This window comes from Mirounga angustirostris, unplaced genomic scaffold, assembly GCF_029215605.1.
Source record: "Mirounga angustirostris isolate CCGP_5_RB_7025 unplaced genomic scaffold, mMirAng1.0.hap1 SCAF_6, whole genome shotgun sequence".
Lineage (NCBI taxonomy): Eukaryota > Metazoa > Chordata > Mammalia > Carnivora > Phocidae > Mirounga > Mirounga angustirostris.
This window is the reverse complement of record NW_026991714.1, coordinates 94,155,973-94,161,575: the sequence shown is the minus strand read 5'-3', so window position 1 is coordinate 94,161,575 and position 5,603 is coordinate 94,155,973. Positions and strand designations below refer to the sequence as shown.

General features: G+C 42.7%; 1 pseudogene; it reads left to right on the top strand.

Moving 5' to 3' along the window:
• The first annotated feature begins 4,056 nt into the window (after positions 1 to 4,056).
• On the top strand, positions 4,057 to 4,372 carry LOC135364652 (prothymosin alpha-like; annotated as a pseudogene).
• Positions 4,373 to 5,603: the final 1,231 nt, after the last annotated feature.

Below are 5,603 nucleotides of genomic sequence, written 5' to 3'. Positions count from 1 at the left end.
CCCACTCAATGCCCTGCTGCTTTCCAAACTCCGAGGCTTGGTTGTTACAGTGCCCTGGGCATGAGCTGCCCTTTTCTCAGCTCTGCTTGTAAAAGCCTCCTATTTGTGAAGTCTCAGCTCAAATGCCTTCTCCTCTAAGAAACCTTCCATAACTGCTCTGTCATCTACCACTCTTAGTTTGTGCAAAATTAATACCTCCCTCTTTTGTCAACCCACAGCACTTTATTTGTATCACTTCTAAATCTCTTATCATCTGATGCACATAGTACAATTACTTGAGAACCTGCCATGTCACTTTTTACTAGATGTGATGGTATAAGTATTGATATTTGCATTTTCCATGGAATCTAGGACCATGCCTTACACATAGTCTATGTTAGTAAACATGTACTGAGTTAGACTATTCTCTCCCAGATATCCATCACTCTACATGATCAGCCTTATTTTTCCTCACATTAATAATGAGTTCTTGCAGAGATGGGCAACATTTTTCAAAAATAGAGAGGGGTTGGGTACTCTGTTCATTTTACCAGATTATATCAGGAAAACATTGTCATGAATGGCTTTAAGAAAAGCATCAACAGTGATAACTTAGCACTCGTATGGTTCCTGGTCCCGCTCAGGGTTCACAGCAACCACCTCTGCCCCCGCGGACTCCTGCAGCTTATCACTTTTTCAAGTCCAACCTCTGACACAATACAGAAATTTATTCTCATCATCCCTTGATATTCTCAGTGATGGGACACACTACCTCATACTGCTACTTTAGAAAGTGAAACTGTAAGTGACCTGAACAATTTTCCTTCATCGGAGGCAAAGGGTAAAAGTGGCTCCTCTCTGAACAGTTAGCCGGAGAATAATTTATGGCAGTTAATTAAACTCAAGCCTGATATTTTCTATTTTTAAAGGAGCAACCAATTATTTACTCATTCATTTCCCTTGATGTGCTTAGGAGCACTTTTAAGTACATTGTCAAATGTCAAGCAGAGGTGAGCTGCAGCCTGAAATTAAAGCAGTCCCTCTATGCCTTGGGCTTAGCTTCTCTTGGTCTGCTGGGCACTATGACTTAGAAAGGAAACTCTGTTACGCTCTAATGCTCTCCACTTTTTTTCAGATTTCATTTTAATAACTTTATTGACATGTCAAGGTAGACAAAGTTGTCGAAGGTGGTATCAAATGGCCAAATAAATCAAAGTTTGATCTATCCTCAGTTCCCATTGCTTTACTGTCTATTTCTAACATAACCAGGGTCCATTCACAAATCTCTGATGCTTTGCAGATGTCAGACAGACTTTCAGTGTCTCCTTGAAGATCCTTCCTAGCATGTTATGGAACATATGCCTCTAATATTTCAGATCTGGGAGTTTGACTGGTCTTGAAACACTAGTCTGTAATGAAATACATTAAAAACTTTGGCTTAGCTCCTCACACAGTTGTGCATGAAAACTGTATACAGTTTGAAAATGTGAGTGACCACTTTCCACTTCTGCCACCATGAAAGACATTGTTAATTAATCATAGCCCTTATATTAGGTTTCTCCAGAGAAACAGAACCAATAGGAGATATATGCATAAAGAGATTTATTATAAGGAATTACGATATGATATTACGTGATTATGGAGGCAACAAGTCCCAAGATCTGTAGGGTGTGACCCAGGAGAGCCAACGGCTTAGCTCCCATCTGACTCCAAAGACCTGAGAACCAAGACAGCTGATGGTGTAGTTCGAGTACGAAGGTAAGCAGTCTTGAGACGCAGGAAGAGCCAGTGTTTCAGTCCAAGTCCAAAGGCAGGAAAAAGCTGACATCCCAGTTCAAAAGCAATCAGGCAGGAGGAATTCTTCTTACTCAAGAGAGAGTCAGCACTTTTGTTCTCTTCAGGCCTTCAACTAATTGGATGAGGCTTACTTACATTAGGGAGAGCAATCTGCTTTACCCAGTGTGCCAATTTAAATATTAATCTCATCCAAAAACACCCTCACAGAAACACCCAGAATAATGTTTGGCCAAATATCTGGACACCCCATTGCCCGGTCAAGTTGACTCATGAAATTAACCATCACAGCCCTATTTCCCAACGAGCCCAGAGAGGCTTCAGCCTTCATCAGGACGGGCCCCCGTCAGTCACTCCCAATCAACCAGAGTTGGAACAAGAGCTAAAAGCTATTTGCTATCCCTGAGTCTAGTAAAAAAGTCATACTAGGTCACTGAAAAGAATCAAAGAGCACCAGAGCTGGTCGGATCTATGGTTCATTAAGCTCAATATCCTATTATAGAGGCAACTACAAAGGAAGGACTGAGGGAGGGATCAGTGTCCGCTTTGACACTAACCTTAAAAACTATCTCCCCTTCATACTTCTAATGCATCTGCAGGTCATAAAATTTACCCAAGGCCATTTTGAATTTGAGTTTGCAAATGAATAATAACTAAGCCAGTGAAAGTCTTCAGGCATGTGAAAGGGTGGGGCTAGCTCTTGGCACCTAACCAATAGACATTGCTTTGAGATTTCTTAACACTCCCAATGTACAAGTTTGAGGTGAATGGTGCTTTCATTTTGTTTGCTTTGCATTTTTATTTGCAAAGCCATTCTTTCCAGATTCAGAATTCCCCATGCACAATCTATAGACACATAATATTTTTGTCCCTTCACGGTTAACAACCAGGTACTGAGTACCTCCTGTGAGTGACGTAAGTTATTTCATTTGCAAATTCCGCATTACACACCACACACACAGACATGCAACACATGTGCAGGAGAGCCTTGTGACTACCTGTCTCAGTTACTTTTGTCTTCAGTCTTTATTAAATAGCCACTTTCCAGTGAGGCCTTCTGAGCCACCATGGCTAAAGGGGCAAATCATCCCTCCCATCCCTAATCATTATTTTCCCTTTCTCTTCTCTTTAGCACTTACCACCATCTAACATAGTCTGTATTCTTATTTTTCTTATTTACTGTTTTTATCCATCACTGGATGTAAGTGGGTAGAGATCTTTGTGTGTTTTGGTCATCACTGAATTCTCAGCAATTAAAACAATGCCCAGTTCATAGTAGGTATTTAGCATGCTTGTGAAATAAATGAAGGGATAAACACTCTGAAGTAAGTATCATTATTACGTTTTACTAATGATAAGGACACGAAAGTGCAGAAAGATCAAGAAATTTACTTGAGGTCATAAATACTTCCCCCAAAAATGAAATGACAGAAAATAGAGGTGGCGGGGGGAAAAGAGAGAAATTACCCTAAAAATATTTTTATGCATTTGGAAACTGTTTCAGTCAGTGGACCATAGATACATAGGACTTGTCATGCATCTAACACACATGTGGAACCCCTGTCACTGGGCTTAGCATGTGCTTCTAGGCATTTGTTAATTCTTTTTTTTTTTTTTAAGATTTTATTTATTTATTTGACAGACACAGCAAGAGAGGGAACACAAGCAGGGGGAGCGGGAGAGGGAGAAGCAGGCTTCCCGCTGAGCAGAGAGCCCGATGCGGGGCTCGATCCCAGGACCCTGGGATCATGACCTGAGCCGAAGGCAGATGCTTAACGACTGAGCCACCCAGGTGCCCCGGCATTTGTTAATTCTTTAGTGACTAGCAGCTCTCCTCCAAGAGCCCATGTCTAATGGTGTGCCTTAAGCAAAAGACAGCAGCAGATATGTTCCAGGCAGGTAAAATGTCAATGTCATTCAATTCCATAATGACAAAGATTTGCATTTGTAAAGCTCTTAACTCTTGTTTTAGTGTGCTTTCACATAGATCTGATTTAACATCACCTTTGCGAAGTGGACTGGACTGGTAGTATTTTATCTCCACTTTACATTAGAGAAAACAGAAAATCAAAGCTTCCATGTGATTTGCTCAAGATCCTACTTCACATGGCAAGACATCCCCACTGGCTGCTCTGAAAAGCCATCTTCGCATGGTTCCTGGTCCCGCTCAGGGTTCACAGCAACCACCTCTGCCCTCACAGACTCCTGCAGCTTTATCGCTAAAGTCCTCCAACTCTCACTTTCTTTCTAACCTGCTGCATCGGGTCCCCAGCATGCCCCATCATGTCAGACGTGGCCGTGGACGCCAGCTCCATCCGAGATGACCACCAAGGACTTACAGGGGAAGGAAGTTGTGCAGGAGCTGAGAACAGAAGAGACGCACCTGCTGATGGGAAAGCTCAAAAGGAAGATGGGGAGCAGGAGGCCGATAGTGAGGTAGATGAAGAAGAGGAAGAAGCAGGGAGGAAGAGGAGGAGGAAGAGGATGGTAGGAAGAGGATGGAGAGGAAGGCTGTGGCAGCTACGGGCACACGGCAGCTAAAGATGATGAGGATGATGATGTCCACACCAAGAAGCTCAAGACCACTGAGGATGACTAGACAGCAAAAAAGAAAAAGCTGAACTTCAGGAAAACAGAGGCCAGCATGACCTATTCACCCTCCACTTCCCATGTCAGACTCTAAACAGGGTCACCTTCAAGTGGACAGTCCCAACCAGCTAAAGCCACGATGGGAATTGGAATGGGGGGGCAGGGGCAGAAGGGGTGGGGCAAAATTTCCAAGGCCCTGCCTTCCTTTTTTCTTTTTTTTTTTTAGATTTTATTTATTTATTTATTTTAGAGAGATCACACTCATGTGTGGGCAAACAGGAGGAAGGGCAGAGAAGGAGGAAGAGGCAGAGAATCTCAAGCCAACTCCCTACTGAGCACCAGAGCGGCCTGGGGCTCCATCTCAGGACCCTGAGATTATGACCTGAGCAGAAACCAAGAGTCCACGCTTAACCAACTGAGCCACCCAGGCACCCCATCCTGCTTTCCTTCTTAAAAGTACTTTAAAAAGGAAAATTTGTTTGTATTTTTTACTTGCATTTTTGTACATATTGCTAGGGGTCAGCCATTTTTAATGATCTCGGATGATCAAGCGAGCCTTTCGATTGCTTTCTGTCCTACTTCTGACTTGACTTGTGGTGTGACCATGTTCATTATAATCTCAAAGGAGAAAAAAGCTTTGTAAAAACTAACACCACCAACAACAAAAAATCTTATTCCTAGCATTGCAGTAACTTTTTTTGTGTAGGGACTTAGCTGTATATAAGTAGTTGGCTTGTAGGAGATGGATAAAAAGGCCAAAGATAAAAGGTTTCTTTTTTTCCCATTTTTGTATATGAAATTGCCGTTTATTTATTTATTCGGCCTGTTTGATGTGTGTGTAAAACAAGTTTGTTCAACAATAAACAGTGTTGCTGAGTTGTTCTGAACAAACAAACAAATGACAAGACAGCACTGAAGCCAGAATCAGACAAAGCATGGGCCTGAATCAGACAGGCCTGGTATTAAACCCATACCTTGCTTCTTCTAACTGTGAAACTGGGAGAGGCTCGTTAACCTCTCTGAATCTCCATTTCTTTATCTACAAAACAGGGAGCCTACCCCCTCACTAGACAGTGGTGGGAAATAGATGGCATGATGTACCCAACGCGGGGAGCCCAGGGGCAGGAACATGAGAGGGGTGCCCCAAATGTTACCTCTCAATCCTGTCCCCGCCCTGCTCCCCTGCTTTTCTCCCTGCCTCCTAGCCCATGACTCTTCCAACTAGAACAATTATGTAACTC